Source organism: Balaenoptera borealis (assembly GCF_965194805.1).
Source record: "Balaenoptera borealis genome assembly, chromosome: 7".
Taxonomy (NCBI): Eukaryota; Metazoa; Chordata; class Mammalia; order Artiodactyla; family Balaenopteridae; genus Balaenoptera; species Balaenoptera borealis.
Window position 1 is genome coordinate 113,640,760 of NC_138864.1, and position 21,481 is coordinate 113,662,240.

Consider the following 21,481-nt stretch of genomic DNA (forward strand, 5'->3'; position numbering starts at 1 on the left):
CGTATATTTAAGAATCCTTGCATTCCTGGGATAAACCCCACTTGATCATGGTGTATGATCCTTTTAATCTGCTGTTGGAATCTGTTTGGTAGTATTTAGTGGAGGAGTTTTGCATCTATGTTCATCAGTGATATTGGTCTGTAGTTTTCTTTTTTTGTGACATCTTTGTCTGGTTTTGGTATCAGGGTGATTGTGGCCTCGAAGAATGAGTTTGGGAATGTTCCTCCCTCTGCTATATTTTGGAAGAGTTTGAGAAGGATAGGTGTTAGCTCTTTTTTAAGTGTTTGATAGAATTGGCCTGTGAAGCCATCTGGTCCTGGGCTTTTGTTTGTTGGAAGATTTTTAATCACAGTTTCAATATCAGTGCTTGTGATTGGTCTGTTTCTATTTTCTATTTCTTCCTGGTTCAGTCTCAGAAGGTTGTGCTTTCCTAAGAATTTGTCCATTTCTTTCAGGTTGTCCATTTTATTGGCATATAGTTGCTTGTAGTAATCTCTTATGATCCTTTGTATTTCTGCAGTGTCAGTTGTTACTTCTCCTTTTTCATTTCTAATTCTGTTGATTTGAGTCTTCTTCCTTTTTTTCTTGATGTGTCTGGCTAATGGTTTATCAATTCTGTTTATCTTCTCAAAGAACCAGCTTTTAGTTTTATTGATCTTTGCTATCATTTCCTTCATTTCTTTTTCATTTATTTCTGATCTGATTTTTATGATTTCTTTCCTTCTGCTAACTTTGGGGTTTTTTTATTCTTCTTTCTCTAATTGCTTTAGGTGTAAGGTTAGCTTGTTAATTTGAGATGTTTCTTGTTTCTTGAGGTAGGATTGTATTGCTATAAACTTCCCTCTTAGAACTTCTTTTGCTGCATCCCATAAGTTCTGGCTCATTGTGTTTTCATTGCCATTTGTTTCTAGTTATTTTTTGATTTCCTCTTTGATTTCTTCAGTGGTCTCTTAGCTATTTAGTAGTGTATTGTTTAGCCTTCACGTGTTTGTGTTTTTTACAGTTTCTTTCCTGTAATTGATATCTAGTCTCATAGCATTGTAGTCGGAAAAGATACTTGATATGATTTCAATTTTCTTAAATTTACCGAGGCTTGATTTGTGGCCCAAAGTATGATCTATCCTGGAGAATATTCCATGAGCACTTGAGAAGAAAGTGTAATGAAAGACTTTTTAAAAGGTAGGTGTGCTGGATATATGTCATTCTCCACTCTTTTATCATGCTTAGTGTCCCAGGAAGCTGACCCATATAGACTCCATCCATGAGTTCTCTTGCCATTTAGCTGCCAATTGGGTTCAACCAATGAGAGGCACTAGAACATCATAAAACAAGAGGATAGTTAGCTAATGGTATTTATTACCTTATCTCTCCTTCTTCCAGGTCAGTATAGATTGCTTTGTCCCTCTACTGAAGACTGGAGTACCTGTCAGGCAGCCCTCCCCACAGAGTTACACCCTGGTTTCAGGAATCTCTTTCTTCTCTTCCCTCTTCAGGCCTAAGGATATTAATGACCCCTGCTGGTACTGCACTTTGCTTTCTTGGTTCCTTTAGGATCTGTGTTGTAGGTGGTAGGATATATGAGCCTGGGCTCAGAATAGAAGTTCTAGGATAAAAGTATAGATTGCTAGTTAAAGTTGGGGATGGTGTGCAGAACAAGAAAGGAAAATGGCCGAGAGAAGCTTAGCAAGTGCTCATAGGTACACTAAGGGAGTTTTTCCTTGGTGTTTTTGTCATATTATCCTCTTCACTTCTCCTTACCCATGAATATTTCCTCCATTCAAAAATACATGATAGCTAAAGTATAGCCATGAAAAGAAATAGAGTGATACTTTAATGGGCAAAAACATAAGCAAAAAAATCTCTTAATTCTGATATATAACAATAAGTCATGACATATTTGAATCTGTGTAATGAGTTTTTTTGTAAATTCCTTGACATGTGCTATGTGTTAAAGAAAGAAATGCTTTAGTTAGACTCCATTTTCACTAATAACATTTCTCACTGGCTGCTTCAATTGATTTCTCCTCTTCATGACACATTAATTTAAATGGAGCAGGTCTTGATCTCTATGATAATTTTCATTTAGTTGGTTGTTAATTATTTTCACAGGTAGAAGAACTGCAGGATAAACCATTTTCCACAGTTTCCCTTATTGCTGCAGTAGTTGTAAATTCCATTTAGCCATAAAAGAGTTTTAAACATCTGTGTTTTCTTTAATACTATTTGTATTAAACATTTGTGTTTTCTTTACTCCTTTTTGAGAAAAGTATTCACCTTTCCTGTCAATTTCTCATGACCAAATTCTAAAATGTGTCCTGACTGCGTCCTTCACTAGCCAAGATATCTTATATTCCATTCATTTCAATGCATTAATTCAATTCTTGTAAATTATGCTGCTGATCTAAATAATAATAATAATGTGAGTGAAAATGGCACTTGCAGTAACTATTCCTTTGATGTTTCAACTTGGTACATGTTTATTTCCTTGGAATATTCCTGCCTTCAGTCTCTCCTACTTGACTCCTTATTATTTCCCCAATGGCAAAGTCTCAATTTCAATATCAGAGTAAAATGAGATACATTCTACTACATGCATTATCAGCATATTATTCATCAAGTGCCAACCATGAGCTGTATATCCACAGTCATGATGGAACATGGCTTAGTTTACCATTTCATTCCCATGAGGAGTGTCATGGCCTTTTTCTTTTCAAGTTCTTTTCTTAAAGAGACACATTTGGTCCTGTCAATCTGTTGGAGTCCTAGAAAACATTGGTTGGAGCAGTTTGTCACAATTTTGGATTAACTACTCACACACTGAAGTGTGGGGAGTTCTTTATGCCCTTTGGTGCTAGGTTTTTTTTTGTTTTTTTTTGTTTTATTATTTATTTATGGCTGTGCTGTGCAGCTTGTGGGATGTTAGTTCCCCAACCAGGGAATGAACCCACGCCCTCAGCAGTGAAAGCACAGAGTCCTAACCACTGGACCTCCAGGGAATTCCCAGTGCTAGTTCTTTTTTAAAATACTATCATAAAACTAAGTTGATAACAATGAGGACTGAATGAGGACTTGTTCTCTTGATGCTTGAATTTCAACTTGGCACATTCAACATATGTTATGTATGCAAAGTGTTATAAATCACCGTATGAACACTAACTACACTTGTTGTCTGCATATATAATGAGTTTTTATTTGAATTTCTTTGTTATATATTTTACATTACTTGAGTAAATGGGGATAATGCATCAACTGATATTTACTCAGTGCCTTTTCTCATCCTTGTACCACTCTTGGTGTTAGAAATAACTCTAAAGGAAAAATGTTTAGATTCTCAGTCTACCCTGATGTAGATTTTTGGTGGGAACAGGAAAGAAACTATAATTGTCGTCATAGTGAGTAGTATTTAAAAAGAATTTGAACAAGGAGGGTGATCTTGTGAAAGGATGGAGTCTATTTCAAGATTCTGGAACGGCATAGAATATAGCATATGGCCTCCACTAGACAAAAAAGAGAAAGGATTGTTAGTCAGTGGCTTTTTTGTTTTAATTTTTCCTTGGTTTTTATGCATTCTTTTTTATGTACTGTTTCTTTTCAGTTTGAACTGTTTTCTAGATGATCCTTAATATAAATGTACTGTTTAAGGAGAAATGCCAATACTTAGTCATCTAGAAAAGCTGCTTCACTCTGACCTAAGATTAATGGGTATAGATAGAAACAGGAAGCCCAGATTGGAAATAGATCAGGTTTCAAAATTCTCCATTATGGAACACTAATATATATAAAAAAGATATAAGTGGAGCTTATTAGTTGCAAAATGAGATGGGAAGCCTCTACCCACATTCCCACTCCCCCTCTGCCCGGAGGGTTTGAAAATTACTATCAGTAGTATACTTCTTTTCTATTGTTAGAGCATCCTCATATTATCCTTTGTTATTAAATTAATGGGGACTGTTGACACAGGAGCCTCAATTCCAATCCCTTTGCCTGTGGCTATATAGTCAGTTGCCAAGAGGGTTGTTTAATGTAAACTAAAGTAAAAAATCAATATAGACAGGGAACAGAGAGAAGGATGGGACCATAGCAAGTTTTTTTTTGTTTGGCTTTTGCTTTTATTGTTATTATACCCCTTGTACCACAGGATGTGTGCAAACAGTAGAATGATGACCCCTCTTCCCACTGACCCCTCAGCAAACACTGGCCATGTACTACTCGGAGGCTACATTTGAGGTGCTGTGCGGTTAGCGCTGGGACCCACTGCTTGAGAAAACTGGGGAAACTCTTCCTCCTCCATGCCTGCTCAGGAATGCCTAATGGAAAAAGTAGGTATTTGGGCCTGAGTTGACAACCATCTTGGCTAGCTCTGTAGACCTGCCAAAACCCCACTTCAGTTTATGCTGGATAGGCAGCAAAATAAGTCAGGAGCTCACCCAGGGCAGGAAGCCAGGGTTTTGAATGGCCATTTCTGTGCTTTGTCCAGCACATCTGTTGGAGGCAGCCCCCTCCTGTCAACACAAAAACTGTCACTGGTGTTTTTCTCTAAAATAGCACTATTAAGTAAAGAACCAGGTAGTTTCACTATTGGTAAAGTATTCAGTGGGTTCTGATTTCAAGGTTGTTGACTTACTACTGGTCTACTGAGTTGATGCTCCTGCAAATGAACCAGAATTATTAAACAAGCTGACAAACACATAAGTCAGAGAAATGACATCCTTAATATTATAAAAAGATTGGATTATCTTTGAACTACTGCTTAGTGACACCTGAGAAATGAGTTATAATCTATGACAAGTGACAGATATATATGGAAAGATATATACATCTGAGAAAACCACAAGGCATAGACCAAGACTGTGTGTCTCTATATTATATTAAACTTTTAGCGTCTAGTCACCTCTCAGTCAGATGAAAAGTTTTCTTTACTGAATACGAGATGTTTTGTAGAATTCTGAAAGCAATTTTAAAATATTATGACCTCTCAATGACTTTGGTTACTGCATAAGACATTTTCATATCTAAACTAAAATATAAAGATTTTATTGAAGCCACATCTCTAATTACTTATAACATTTTATCAATTCAGGAAAAATTTTTATCCATTCACTAAGAAAATCAAATTAATTTTTGATACAAGCTAGAAGTTTAATAACTAAATATTTGCAATTTGATCACCTGATTTGGAAAAGTAACAACCACTCCCTGTGACTGCTTAATATTATGCAGTTTGTTCAATTTGGAGACACATTTTGAACCTGCCTACACTGGTATCATTTTAAATAATTCTTTTAATTTTGTAACACAAATTTGGTAAATTATTAGTTAAGGGCACATTTGTATGCTGATGGGAATAGCCAGGTGAGAGGGGAGGGGAGAGTTAGTAGAGAGACATCTTGGAGTAGATGAGAGAAAATGAAACCTATTGAACAAGGCGGATGTTGTCCCTAGCTGAGAGGCAGAGACTTCACCCTTGGTAGTGGCAGGTTGGGCAGAGTGCTTGACCCTGGCTATGTCAATGGCCTAGTGGGAACAAGTGGACATTTTCTTTAATTCACTTCTGGTTTTTTACTGTAAGAAGAGGAACAAGGTCATCCGCTGAGACTGAGAAGGGTAAGGAAGTGCAGGGGTTTGGAAGAGACATAAATACATGAAATAGTCCTACAATGGAGATTGGAAGAAAAAGGGCCACCAGCTGTGTCCTTAATACCTCTTCAGTTGACAGTAAATTATTATTCCAGAGTTTTAAGAATGTGACTGTATGCCTCTCAGTATAGTCTGTCTGAGGCCCACCAGCTGTTCCCTTGCCTTTGAAAATGTCTGGAAAAAGAGGCTGAGAGACTGTCTTTTTACTTGTGTCCTGGAGACCCTGAACCTCTTCTGATGTCATGTGAAAAACGGTGACCTGAGTCATCCTCCTCACCTGTTTACCCTTCATCTCTTTCCTCTCCTCTCCTCTTCCCTCCACATATGACTGACTGGTTCTTCCTCTCCTCTGAGGTTCTTTCCTCTTCCTTCTCTTCATATTCTCTTCCTTCTATCTTCTTCTTATCATCTGTTCCCAGACTCCTTTCCTTGCCTCTTACCTCTACTAGCGTTCTCTATAGGCATCGCTTAGCTTAAAAAAGAAATTGAGAATTTATCCACCAATAAATTTACATAACATAAATGAATAAATATGTATCTAAAACCAAACTAATTTTTACATTAAAATATATCCCAGTGTATACATTTAAAGGGAGCTGTGCCCTTTTGCCCAAGATAAATGATTCAGGTGACGGAGTAACAAGAAATTTGTTTATTAAGATAAGGATGCCTGAGACACGTGGATACTGACATCTGGTTCTGAGATTGCCAATCCAGCAGGCCTATACTGAGCTCCATCAGAGTGGACATGTGGACACTGGTGAGAGAGCTGTTAGGGGAGCTTCACAGTGTCCCCAGAATATGGAAGATGTGCTTAGGCAGAAACCAGCACCCACATTTTTCTGTTCTGGAGATTTTTGAAGTGGGTGATAAAAGACTAGAGCATACGTTGAGGATAAAATTAAGGGTGGTGGACTATCCCACCCCAGTTTCTGGCAGCCTCATGTAGTACAGATGCTACCCCAGTGGTTCCTGAGGCTCCAGGTGAAGGAGAACAGAAAGCAGAGGAAGGGCAGGAGCTCAGTGGTTGTCCCAGAACCAGGCCACCAAGAAGCTGTGCCCCAACCTGAGAGGGGGTTGAAGGAGTGAGCTATTGCCAGTGGCCTAAGATGGACAGAACTGCTTCTCTGTGTGTTAGGAGATGGAAAGGGCTGGAATAAAGCTGCTCACTGCCCTAGAACACCACCTAGGTCAGCCATGTGGAGACTGCCACATTGACAGAAGTTGCCAGAAGCCCAGGGAATGAACCTGAATTTAGGACTACCTCTACATAGCACAGGTGTAAAAGCTGTGCAAGAGGAGCTCCTCCTTCCCTCTTCCTTTTTCCTGACTCCCAACACCAGAGGAGCTAGGTCGTGGGCACAGGTGTAAACAATGTCCCAGGGCCAGAACACCCCACTCACTCATTCCGAAGTGCTCAAGTAGGGGAAGGAGTCAAATAGATGATGATCCAGCCCCACTCAGCAACCAGAGAATTAGTCCCTGGTGACAGAGGATGTCTTAAAGTAGAGTGGACTAAATTATAGTTACTAAAAATGGCTGGGATCGCCTCAGATAACCTTAAAGAGTGATTTGACCAAGCATGGTTGAGGCAATGCTTAATAAAATATTTACAATTTCATGTTTATAGCTCACTGTGTTAGACTCAATAAACCAATCTCATAAGTATAGAAATAAACTGAGCTTAGAAGGAAACCTTTAAATTAGTGTATTCTAAAATGTTACCCCAAGATAACTTTAAGATGATGTGTCTTCAACCAAATTATCCTCACTAAAGATATTTCTAATTGTACATTTTAAATGAAAGAAAAAGTTCCCATTCAAAAATTAAAAAGTAATATTTTAAGATATTGTTTCTTTTATTTTTTTCTCATTCTTTAAAATTTATACTCTGGGGTATATTTTAATGTAAGCATTAAGACAGGAGTAGATTTACATTTATTCATTTATTTATAAATTATGTAAATTTATTGGTGAGTAAATTCTCAAATTTTTCTTTTTAACTGAAAGAGGTATCTAGATAAATTTTGTTAGAGAAAAGAGGTAGGGGAAGGGGTCCAGAAATGGAAAGCTGAGAGGAAGGTAGAAGGGGAGGAATATGAAGAGAAGGAAGGGGAAAGGAACCCACAGGAGAAGAGCTGGCCATTTGTATGTGGAGAAAAGAGGAAGGGGATGAGGGGAAAACAGGCATGAAGACTTGGTCACCACTGTGCACCAGACATCAGTACCAGGCCCAGAAGCGGTTCAGGGTCCGGCTTCTCAGCCACCTTTTCCAAACATCTGTAAAAGGTAATAGAACAGCTGGAGGTTCTCAGATGGACTACACTGAGGGGCGTATTGACAAATTTTTAAAACTCTGTAGTAACAACATTATGGTTAACTGAATGTGTGGTAGGGGGTGGAGTGGTAGTAGAGAGGGGAGTGGAGGAGAAAATTAGGTAAACTCTAAAGAAGAACCGAAAGCCATGCCCTGGCCCCTGAGGTCATCTGTTAGACTGTTCACGTTCAAATGTGAAAACATCCTTTCAATTCAAAGTTAATGGAGAAATAAAATTTTTGAAAAGAGTATGTATTTCATTTACTTAGAATCAGCTTGGAAAAAAAAGAAAAACAGTACAAACTTAAAAGATATGCTTTAGGGCTTCCCTGGTGGCGCAGTGGTTGGGAGTCTGCCTGCTAATGCAGGGGACGCGGGTTCGAGCCCTGGTCTGGGAAGATCCCACATGCCGCGGAGCGGCTGGGCCCGTGAGCCACAGCTGCTGAGCCTGCGCGTCTGGAGCCTGTGCCCCGCAGCGGGAGGGGCCGCGGTGGTGAAAGGCCCGCGCACCGCGATGAAGAGCGGTCCCCGCACCGCGATGAAGAGCGGTCCCCGCACCGCGATGAAGAGTGGCCCCCGCTTGCCGCAACTGGAGAAAGCCCTCGCACGAACCGAAGACCCAGCACAGCCAAAAAATAAAAATAAATAAAATAAAAATAAAAGTAGCCATAAAATTAAAAAAAAAAAAAAAAGATATGCTTTACCTGCTAGAGAATGGCATTGTATTAGGAATAAACAACAGCATCTCTGTTACAAGAGCCAGTAGAGGTCTAATGAAAGTATAAATTTATTCAAAGTACTTTCTGTACTACCAGAAAACACCTCAAAGTGACTCAGAGTTCACTCACAGAAAAATAATTAAACCCCTGAAAGTTAGCCAGTATTAAGGGCTTAAAATATGCTCTATCTTGTAGTAGGAATGATGGTGATTGTAACATAGAATGCTTGCTTTCAAAGAACTTATCCACTTGTAGGTAAACTGAAGATAGAAATTGTAGTGCAGGCTTAACACGGTTATGATTAAGCACTTATGTTAGTATATACAAAGAGTGAATGTGAGCCAAACTTAGTAGAACTGGATTTGTGATATTACATGGAAGAGTGAGAGAAGGGAGCAGAAGTGTGTGTTGGAGGAAGGAGAATTATCTTTGAGTCAAGATATTGTCCAAGAGTTCAAGAAGAGCAAAACAAGAAAGAAACAGAAGGGAAGAGAGCACAAAGTTTAGACCAGAAGAAAAGAAATAAAAGATAAAGTGAGGGTAGCCAGAGTAATGGTGACCCCAGTGCCGGAATGCTTGCCCATTCCATTTATATTTTCCATTAATTAATGCATTTATTGAACAAGTATTTATCTCATAAGCACCATGCATGGTAATGAGCAAAGAAGAAACAGAGTTAAAGAACACATGATCCCTATCCTGGAAGAATTTACAATTTCTGGGGAACATTGGTTACATTACAGTGGGGGTGATGGATCCTTCACCAGAAAATTGTGTTCATGGAAGCTCAGGAGGAAGTTAATTTACTGCATGCTCCACGATCTAGGATATTTTGTTTTCAAGGATGAAAATAGAAGGAAAAATATGCTGAAATTAATATATGACATTGATTTTTCTTTGTCCAAGACATATTTTCCCACTAATCTATTTCAGATGTATCAGCTGTGGTTCATCTGTTGCCACCTAGAGTCATGGTTTCCCTAACCAGGGATCTTAGCCCTGATTTCACATTAGAATCACCTAATACTAATGCCTGGGATCCCATGCTGGAACAGTTAAATCAAAACCACTTGGGTGGAACCTGGGCAAAACCATTAATTTAAAAAATTTTCCATATGATTCTAATGTGCTTCTGGAATTGAGAACCACCAGCCTATATATATATATATATATATATATATATATATATATATATATATATACACACACATATATATATGTGTATATAGGTATATATAGACTTGGACAGACTTGCTATAGCAGAAGTTTATCGAAGATTTCTGATTGGTTCCAAATGTTAGAAACAGCTTCTTCTTTTGGTGGCACTTATGTCCTTTCATTTTACTTCCCATTTGTATACTACACTGTTTGGTTGAGTCCATATGACATTTGGTCATTGAAATAGATTTTGTTTGTGGAATAGTCTTATTTTGAATGTTTGGCTATTTGCTGCTGGGCCGCACATGTTGGCCAAAACGTAGCTAACCAAATAATTCTTTCCCAGGTGTATATAGTGAAAAAAAGTAAACTCTGACAGTATTTTCATGAGACTATAATTTTCAAATAATTTATAAGTATCAGTTAATTGCAATGTTTAAGAAATGGGTAAATATATCTATATATCAATATATATCTTAAAGAGAATTAGAAACAAATTAAGAAACTTTACATAAAATACAGTCATATATTATTGCTATTTAGCAGAAAACTTCTGCTTCAGCTTTTTCTAATGCAGGTTTAACTCTTACTCTCCTATAGGTTTTGTAGGCAATGAAGCCTAACCCAAATCTTGACATTCTATGACCTCTGTAAGCCTATAGAAGGCTGCCTGGACCCTTTGTATTATGGTCCTTAGTTGGCCTTGGCAGTTTACAGGCAAAACAATTTTCAACTGTCTGCCTGCAAAAAATATTAGAAAATATTACGAGACTAGTGAGCATGGTCAAAATGCTTTCTTCTTTCTTTGTTCAGTCTCCTGTAGGAAATAGTGGATTTCTACCACATTTTCCTTTGCAGTTAGAAAAAAAAATGTGCTGAAAGGTCCATTAAGATAGAGTTGCCCCTACCTTCATAGGGTATATTCAGAGTATACTGTCCATAGGGGTCTATAGTACAGGCAGCAATGCTCTCTTCTCTCTGTGACATCTATTCAGTTATCATACTTCTCCTTTCTGATCAATGGAACAACTACATGTAATAAAATAATTGATTACACTTTACTAAAAGTAACCAAAACTAACCACAACTCTCTACTTGCCTTGAAAGGAATTAAGCTCCTTTCTTTTCTGAAACTTCTAAAAATAATTTGAAGAAATTATTTTCTGGGTATTATAGATTATTACAGATATTGGGAAACTTAAGTAGGACTCATGGCTGATGCAATGCCACAGAAGTTATACTCTGTTTAAAGAAAACAAATGTAATATAAATGGTGGAATTTCTATATCAAGAATTATATTAAAATGCATACAAATATCTAATCATTATGTTATACAACCAAAACTAATATAACATTATATGTCAATTATATCTTCAAAAAAGCATTACATTAAAGTATAGAAATCTATAAATTAATATAGAGAAGCATTGTGATGAGCTTTTAAATTATGACAAATTAATAGAGAAACAGAAGCAATGGTGTTTAGGGTGATTTATACAGACTGCCTCATCAAAATGCTTTCTTAATCCAGGTATCCAAACTAATACAGAAACAACATATATTAAGGATGAGGGAATTCAAATATCTACAAATTGGTTAGGAGCCAATTTTTGCTAAATAGAAACAATTTAAAAGGAAATATCTTGTTTTACTGTCAATTCCATAACTCAAAATTGAAAAAGTAATAAATCGTGGAATTGCTAGTATGGATTTTTCTCATTGACAAAAGCAAATTGATAGGTGAAATAAAAGCAAAAAGAAATAGAGAGCGTGGCCATGCCATTTCACTGTGCATAATAATGATTAAATTTTGCAAAGGAAGCTTCAAAAGAGAAGAAGAGGTATAAGTAAAATTTTATGTCCAGAACCCGATACTCTAAAAGAAAAAAAAATAGCTCAAAAATAAATGGAAGGGTCCAAAAAATAAAATGAGAACAATATGTATAATTAAAACAGTCATGATGAAGAAAGAGAAGCTCCTATAGACACAAAAATGAATTAGAAAAGAGGTTTCATCTCAGTTGATAGCACAGTTTCCTAAATCAGCCTCCCAGTGGTCAGCTACAGAAGCCATAATTATGTTTTTATCTATTAAAGGGGTACATATACAAATTGGGATGTGAAGCATATAGACAAAAATAAATACAAAAGAATAACATGTTGGAATGTAGGAATAATATTTGGAGGGAAAATACCTAAAGAGCTAAGATATGTTATTTCAAAAACGAGAGAGAGAGAGAGAGGCTGAAGTACATGGCAAAAATAACCACAAACCTTTATTTGGAGAAAGAGCTCTAAGAAAAGCGGGGTCCCCTGCTTTATAGAATACAGTATAATTTTTGCAGACTATGGAAGGGAAATGGAACTCAGAAAATATTGTTCTGCTTCTGCATTTTTCTCAGGAGGAGAATATATTGTAAACTAGAAAGGGCAGAATAATAATTGATGCCAAAAAAGGAAAAGTTAGCATAGAAGAGTCTCGGTGGTTTGAATCACTGGCTCTTAAATGTTTGTCTTCTGCAACATAAAAAAAAAATGATAATAAAAACAATTTAGTTGAATTTTTAATAAAACTCTAATTTTAAAGTGTCCTTTATTCTGATATTTTACTTATTTGTCTTTGCAGATTTTACATATTTTTGGGGTTTTTTTTTTGATGAAATGATGGTGATGGTAGATGTGAGTTGTAGTGTCTTTATTTAATGAAATAAAAAGCAATGTATATGTAGTTACTATGTCATATAAAGTAAGTTAGCTGTAATGTTTTTATACAATGAAGTTAAAAGTTAGCAATGTTATGTTAGTTCCTATTTTTAAGTCTTATTGGTTCTTAGAATTCCAAAACCTGGGAGTCGCTTGATTTTTTTTTTTTTTCAATTTTTAAAATTCCTTTGAGTAAAGAATAGATGCACATGATAGAAATCGATGTGGTACATATAGTCACGTACTATTTTTCCTGCTTGCAGCCTCCAGATTCTTGTCCTCTCAGTTTCCTCCCAGAAAGCCAATGAATGGAATGAATTTTGTACATAATTCTTCACAAATTCTGGAATTTGCATAAAAATTACCCTTGCTTTTTACACAAATGGCAGCATACACAACTGATCTATACCTTGCTGTTTTCACGTAGACACGGGAACCACTATTTTAATTGTATTTTGAGTAGGAACTAAATTTAGATATTAAAATGATTTGTTGATGTGCTTGTGGAATCAGTGTCAAAAGTTCTTTAAAATGCTGTAGGATGAAAGAAGTGTCATACACAGGAAGGATGAAATGTTGACTTGATATTTCACAAAGCAGAAAAAGGATAATTTAAGAACCTACATACTGGTGAACTTGACGTCATGAGCAAGCCGGACGTTTTGGCTGATGGCTTAGGCACAGATTGAAAATTAGGATCTGTTGATGCAGGGAACAATCATGAATTCATAACACTGTGTAAATAAAAACTTCATCGAGTTTTCTGAACTGATATAACAGAAGAATGTTATATATTTGTACATTTTTAGTATAACTAGCCATTTAACAATATTTTTCAGGATCTGTGTTTGGGCTAGAATACAGCAAGAGGATAAAGTACAGCTCAAAACTGATTGAACAGTTTTATCCAGAAAAGATTAATTATTTCTTGAAAGGACCATAAAAGCTAACTTACCCAATTAGAGTGTTGCTTGGTTTGGCCTATTAGCATTTTATGAATGCATTGGTGACAAAGTGGGTGTGATTAGCAAATTTATGAATAATGCAAATATGGGAGGAAAAATGAATGGGTATCATATTAGAGTCAGAATTCAGAAATATGTTGACTTTATGGAACAATAAAAAAATTAAACCAAAATTAAATTTTAAAGGGGTTCAAAATATCAACTATCCAATTAGAGGTAAGTGGATCTGGCTAATAATTCATATAAAGAAAATCTGGACATTTTATAAGTTAACTGCAAATATATCCTCAGCACACATTAGGCCCTTCCAACTTGAAGACTGGAACTTTACTTAGATCTAGAAATCTTCCTTTCTTTTATTATTTCCTCCCTTATGTTATTTCTGTTCTCTGTTTCTGTAATTTTGTTAGATTTTCCCTTTCTGTTCCTTGGTCCCTTTTCACTCGCTGGGTCCATGCTGTAAGTTTAGAGTTCCCCAGAAACTACACAGCTACACTTATGCTCTGAATAGTCTTAACTTGTGATTTCCTTTCTTTCATAATATGATCCCAAATGTTTCTATCTTTTAAGAATTTTGTAAAATGCTGAAACTACTTACAGCTTTCTAGCTCTGTTGTAGATTTGCTTCACACACCTACACACACATTTACGGCACATAATGGGAGTTTGAGAGGTAAGATGGGTAAACATTGTATTCACTGCTCTGTCTTGATCCAATATCCATTAACATAAACCGGTAACACCAAATATGTTCTATGATCATATGAACATTAATGGAAATATTGTGCTCAAGGAAAGAGCAGTAATAATTTCACTCACCAGAGCCTATTTGAATACTGTATACTGTATTCAGTTCTATATAATAATATTGAAACAATGTTATATGATGAATGTTTGAAGGAAATAGATATATTTTGCTTAGACAGAGGCAGGGATAGTCATCTTCAATTATTTGAGGGAATGTTATGTAGAAATTAAACATATTTTAAATATCTACAGAAAACAGACACAGAATCAAGTTTTTGGTTTTTGTTTTTTTTTTAGGACAAGGTGGTGGACTTCATTTTAGAATAAAGAATAGCTTCTGAATAATTAGATCTGTACAAAAGTAGAATGAGCTACTTTCATAGTTGGAAGTTTTCCAGCATTGCAAATGTTTAAACAAAGACCAAGGGATGACTTATCATAAATATTTTAAAGAATAAAATGTTTGACCTAATAGTACCTCTCAAATATCTAATCCCAAGTTGTCTTTTTTTTTTTTTTTTTACTTCCATATATCCTATCTAGCCTTAGATTAAGATTTGTTTCTCTTACCCAGATTCATCTGATTCCTAATTATCTGCCTGGTTACTACCTTACCTTGCACTCTGATTTCCATGTGCCTCCCAATTCTTGACCCACTGCCTTGCTCACCTCCAGACCCTGAAAGTGTCCCACTTCAGATTTTCCACTTAATTCCAAAACCTCATCCCCAAACCATCTACCAGGTTTTATGTATCGCTTTGAGTAAACTTTGCTCTGATGCTTATCCTCTGCCCAGGGTTTTCTTTCATGTCCTTGTTCCCACAAATATTACATCATTGCATTTCATTATAAGAGCCTTCTCACTGGGCACTGCCACCAATCTATCTTCCTTCTCTTTGAGGCCTCCTAATCTCCCATATACTAACATGCACCCTTCCAGCACATTAATCTTTCAAAATGCTACTTTAATTATTGTTATCTTCCCAAAACTACTGTCTCAAAACCAGTGTTTCCCAGTAGCTATTCGATAAAGTGTACATTATTCAACTCGGCTGCCATAACAAAATACCATTGACTGGGTAGCTTAAACAATATAATTTTTTTTCTCACAATTCTGGAGGTTGAGAAGTCCAAGATCAAGGTGCTGGCCCATTCGGTTGCTAACAGAAGCTTTCTCATTGTGCCCTCACATGGCAGAGAGAGAGAGAGAGAGAGGGCTCTCTGTTATCTCTTCTTTTAAGAGCACTAGTCCCATCATGAGTGTCTCACTCTCATGACCTAATCTAACCCTCATTACCTCCCAAAGGCCCCATCACAATACCATCTCTTTGGGGCCAGGGCTTCAGTGCATAAATCGGGGCGGGGGGGGGGGCATACAAACATTCATTCCATAACAAAGAGTGTCTTTATGGTTTGGTTCCAAACCATATTTCTAGCTTTATTTCTTTGTACTCCTTTATATACCTCCTCTTCTTCAACTAAATCTGTTTATTCCTGCTTTCTTCATGACATTTTCTGCTTTCATGACTCCCTTACAAAATATACCCCTCCGCTCTTCTTCAAACCCTACCCATCTTTAGCTTATTATATTTCTTCTATTATTCTCATAAACTGTTTCAATTCTATATTTTATTTAACTTGCACATGACTACACAGGGCTGGGAGCACATAATACTTCCAGACTATATTGTAATTCTACTTTAATGCAGAGACCATGTCATAGACTTCTATGTACTGAGCACATAGGTCTCAGAAAATAATTCTTGGCTTGATTTGCCTTCAGTTCTTCATTCATTCAACAGCATTTAATGACCACCTATTTTGTGCTAGCAGGCTAAATATAATTCTCCACCATGTGATCTGGTTCTCAAAACTTTTTACCCCTCTAAAAATGTCCATGTCAATATGTGGAGGAAAAAGAGCATTTCTCTTTTCACCTTTTTCTTTATAACTTGACACAGTTAGACTGTCTCACTCACCTGCCTCACTAGTGACTCTCAGAGATTTTGCTTGTGCCATAAGCCTAAGATCACCATTGCTTCTTCAGGTTTCATTGTGAAACAGAGAAGGTAAATATAATGTTCTTTTAACTTCCTCAAATTTCAAAACATCTGAGAAAAATAATTGAAAAAATTGGGCAAAATAAATTAATTCTTTCTCCTCCATCCTGTTGATTAATATTAAATTTAGCCCAGTGTCTGACAATTATAAGCGCTGAAAAAATAGGTTGAATGTTGAATGAAATAATTCTCAAGACAGTTGCTGTAATCTGCCAGCCTAGAAACCAGAAACATTAAAATTAGGACCTAATCTCAGAGATCATCTAGATAAACTTGTTCACTTTCTAGATGATGGACCAGAAGTCCACAGAAGCTAAAATGTTTGCCCCGAAGTCACACAGAGAGTAGCCAACATAGATTAGGACTCAGATTCACTCTACCGTCTTCCCATACTCTTTTAACTACATCCCATAGTTTAGACCACACTACTTTGGTGAGTTTAGATGGATAAGTTAAAGATACGTTAAAGAAGTTTTGGGAAAATATGACAGAAAATGATAGTCATAAAAAGAGCCAGGAAGAAAAACATATGAAAGAGAATAGATTTACTTTTTAAAAAAGCAATTGGTGATTGCTGTCTTTCTTTTACAAGTTTAGTAAAGTTCTGCATTAGAAACAAAGGACAAACTAAGAGTCTTGTGTTCCTTACAAGCTTCAGGATCTTTCTTTTTTATTTTTTGTCTTTGAATCTGCTACTTGCATCTGTATTTTTGGTGTTAATCTCTAAAGGGCTGAAAGAGTGATTAAAAACTCTGAACTCTATGTTTAACTATTTGAAAACTGCTGCTTTGTTTACATGATTCTAGAAAGGGCAAAACGGTTTGACTGTCTTGTGTCTGATTGATCTGATATTTGGACATTATGCATACTCAGCCTTAGAGGAATAGAAATGCAGCTGTTTGGGGGAATGTCTGCATGACTTTTTTACCCTGGCTTCTCTCCTAAAGTTCATTAAAGGCCATATTTCAAAAACACATAAATCCACATACAGTTAAAACAAAACCAAAGGATTATATTTTTATGTGAGAATAAAAATCCTTATTCTTAAATGCGTCTTCTACCTTCTGCCTTGGGGGAAGTTTCTGGTATCTGTGTTCATTTTAAGCCTGTCTCATCTGTCCTCCTTCTTTGAATCTCTGCCTTGTTTTGTCCAACCTAGAGGATAACAGCATCTGATACTTGATATATCTTGTTTCCAGAAACAATAGCCTGTGGCGCTTCCATTATTTATTCTCTCTCCTTCTGTCAGTGACATAACGGTCTGCCACTTGCCAAGAACTCTGCTTTTCCAGGCCAGTGATTCCATTCCCTCTAGCATTTTCTCAGATTTAATTTCTTGAGAAAGAAAAAAGAAAAAAATTATGGCTGATAGTTCTGCCAAATGGAGTTCAGCTTTGAATGAATTAGGCTGGAATTTAACATATGCTTGTGGCCAGTATTTTAAATGTTGATGAAAGTGTAGTGGTGGTTGTGATGGTGGTAGGTAATGATGGTGATGGTGGTGGTGATGGTGGTGGTGGTGGTGATGGTGGTGGGGATGGTGGTGGTGGTGGTGATGGTGGTGGTGGTGGTGGTGATGGTGGTAATAGTGATGATTTTAGTAATGATGATGGTGTTGGCAGTGTTGATAATGGTTGTGATGATGGTGGTGATGATGATCGTATCTATTTGTTGGTCTGTCTTTCTAAAGAGCCAAGTAGTTCTTGGGTTGATTTGATCCCATTATGGAATAATAGAGAAAAAAATATAAAAATAGTCTAATAGTCTAACATGACAGCAAATAATTTCTAATCAGTATACTATTTGTCTGATTCTCAAGAATGGAAAATAGATAAATTACTTTTCTTGAGAATAAAACATTTTGTTATATTGTCACTCTAATGCCTGCTGCAATCTCATATTTTTGTTAATTTTTTATGGACGATTCCTTGATAAACATAAGAAATAAAATTGGAGAGTGTCTTATGTTTATGTCATCTGAATAAATCAGTCTGTTTATCAGAATGTACTTAATAAGCTTCTTCCAAACACTCAATACTGATTTTGTCACTGAGAGGATTATTCTGGTCTTTGTTTTCAGGTCAATATATTTTAAGTCTAAAGATAAGATATTCATTTATTCTATAAATATATATTGAAAACCTTCTGTGTCCTAGACACTGTACTAAGAAGAGAAGATTCAGTGCTTATCCCCAAGCTCTAATTGAGAACATGGAATTGCAAACACCATTGCATAACAAGAAATTTGTTAGAATGAAAACACATAAATTGTACTGGAAATCATAAGGGAAAAAAATCTAAGTTTTACTGGAGTGGTCACGGAAGGCTTTATTTGATGTGGGAACATTTTAGCCAAGATTTGGAGGGAAAATTTAAGCAGTGAGGCATTCAACTAGAAGGAACAGAATGCATGAAAATACACTGGCTTGAGTACATCTGTCTTATTACAATCACTGCAGCTAACTTAGTGTTGCTATCGTATATTATTCAGGTAAGTGTGTAGTGTGGGAGAATACAGTACTGGCCTGAGACAAGGCTTGGCAATCAGGCAGAAGCTGTTTCATGAAAGGTCTTGTAAGCCATTTCATGTTGGGATTTTATTCTCTGTTGAGTAATTTACAACAGCAGATTGGCATAGTTAAGTTTGTAAATTAGAAAGATTATTGAGAGCTGGAGTAGAGGATATATTTGAATGAGTAAGACTGAAAGCAGGATACCAGTTGGGTGACCTTGGAGGGTGAGATCTGGTGAGACTCTGATCTAATACAGTGATGGTAATAATGCAAAAGTGATGACTAATAAACAGAATATAAAGGAGATAGTATCCTAAGGAGTTAAAAAAAAATTTAATGTGGGGAGATTTAAGGATGATTTCCAGGTTTCTGGCTTGTTCACAGACTGAACAATGCAAGACAGCATATACTTAGTTGCTGAACTATGCAGTTTCAAAAATAAGTACTTTAAAGCTTATAGGAATGAGCAATAATTGAAGAAGACTCCTTGCAGGTGTCAGGATGTAAGCTGATATCAGAGAAGTGGTACATATAGCACTCTATAGGAAAAGTAATTTTCCTAAGTGACTTAGGACTCACTTTCTTGTTTCCTGCTTGTGTTCTGGAGAGTCACATGACTCCCACAGAAGAAACTCTCCCCCTTCTCCTTACCCTGAAAAAGTAGGGTAAATGGGTGTAATCATGGTCCATAGCCCTTTCCAAAATAAAATTATATTTCTAATTAGAGAAATACATACATTCTCTATCACAGATCCCAGTTGAGAAGGGCAGAGCAGGAGGAAAGGAAAAAGAAAGGAGCTAATTAGTAGTTATTTTCACAAAAGATGGGGAAGGAGGCAGAGAGTAAAGTTTTACTTTTTAGGTTGGGAAAAACTAATCTGCAGTGCCCCCAATAAAACAAAATAAAATTCAACAATAAAATAATCGCACTGGCATTCTCAAATATTAAAATGTTATCTTTTACTGCCTTCAAACAAAGTCTATAATATCAAGGAGCAGATATTTGCTACTTTATTAGGAGTGCTAAAATATTTCTTTTTGTTTTATCTCTTCCTATTGGCCTCATTTTTGCAAGTTGGTGCAGTGTTTGGAAAAAAAATGTGATTAGTGCCCATAATAAAAGAGCCAACTGACAGAAACAAAACAAGAAAATAGAGTAGGGTAATTTATCACCTTTTCCAACCACACTGTGGGTAGATCAGGAAATTCCAATACATTTAAGAATAACGGTATTCTTGTTTGTATTTTCAAGATGAGTGTATTAAGATATGTCTATGTGAAATATACATCAGTACCTCTGTGTGACACAATGTTGTTTGTTTGGTTCAGAAGATAAAGTGTCATGATTATAGAGATGGGAGAATGATCTTTCCAATGAAGCTCCATTGGAACTAGACCTGGACGAATGGTTAGATATTGACTAATCAGAGAGAAGAAAGGATATATTATGAAAAAGGAACCGTATGTACAAAACCTGAAGGTTAGACTAAGGGCTAAGCATGTTGGAGGTATACTTAGGAAATCTCTAGGCTGAGCTTTAGACTGAATAACAAGAAATAGTGGAATATTGAAAGTATTGTATGAGATAGCATATTTTCAAGGTTAGGCGTTTAGATTTGGGAATATCTTAGAAGATTTTGAATAAGAGAGGGAGTGAGTGACATTGCCACTTTATGAATGATAAACGTTAGCATTATTAATACAAATGAAATTAATAATAGCTAACACTTAGTAAGTGCTTATTACTATAAGCGCCAGACACCTAATAACTAATTTAATCCTGATCATACCCAATAATGTAGATGATATTATTATCATCCCTACTTTCTAGATTTGTGAACTGAGAAAGTAGCCAGGGAACTTGCACAAGTGACACAAGTAATGTTATGAGAGAGCAGGTTTGTGAACTGGGCACAGTCTGGCATAAGGTTTGTTATTTGTAAGACAAAATAAAAGGAAAAGAAAAGCTGAGGAGTCTATTGTCTGAGACTTTGAGGTACTGAACATTTGTGACTATAGAGGAGGAGGTCCCTACATGAGCCTTCTGTTTTATAGGGTTGGCCAAAAGGTTCATTCGGGTTTTTCCATAAGATGGTATGAAAAACCAGAACAAACTTTTTAGCCAACCCAATACTTTTACTCAGAGCACAATGTTCATTCAGGTCAAATTTAAGCTTATTTAAAGAGAGAGACTCTTGTTTCCTGTTGCAGAGATGGATCTCACAACTAGGCCTGAATCAACTTGGTCCCTGGAACAACACCCCTAATTCTCTAACTGGATCCACTAGCGATAGTTTCTTTCCCTCAAGGACAGTCATTTTCTTAATTCCACTCACAGAGTTTTGTTTCTGGAAATGTTGCAGTCTATTGACTATGAACATAGTGTAGTTGCTTTTCCGTGCAAATGCATAAAATTCCTATTGTACTATGTTTACTACTATTGGCTCTTAAGGAAAAAAAAAACATAAGTAGCTCGGCAACATTGTTGGAGACAGAACATCTGTTTGTTTTGGAATCCAAGAGAAGCTCTCCACATGGCTGCCCTCTAAAGCAGATTGGTAAGCAGCTTTGGAAAAAATTATCCCAAGGGCTTTCTTGTCCACATGACTAAGAGTTTAATGTCCGCTAGACTGATTCCATCATTTTAGTGGTTACATGATA

At 36.4% G+C, this 21,481-nt stretch overlaps 1 protein-coding gene and 1 long non-coding RNA gene across 2 annotated transcripts in view; both read left to right on the top strand.

The window, feature by feature from the left end:
- CHRM2 (cholinergic receptor muscarinic 2) overlaps positions 1 to 21,481 on the top strand; it is a 417,083-nt gene that overhangs the window by 352,467 nt on the left and 43,135 nt on the right. The gene's annotated exons all lie outside the window — the stretch shown is intronic.
- Positions 20 to 21,481, top strand: part of LOC309631585 — a 481,022-nt gene continuing 459,560 nt past the window's right edge. Inside the window, exon 1 of the long non-coding RNA XR_014246384.1 lies at positions 20 to 8,478. This is a non-coding gene — a long non-coding RNA (uncharacterized lncRNA). The remainder of the gene's footprint in view (positions 8,479 to 21,481) is intronic.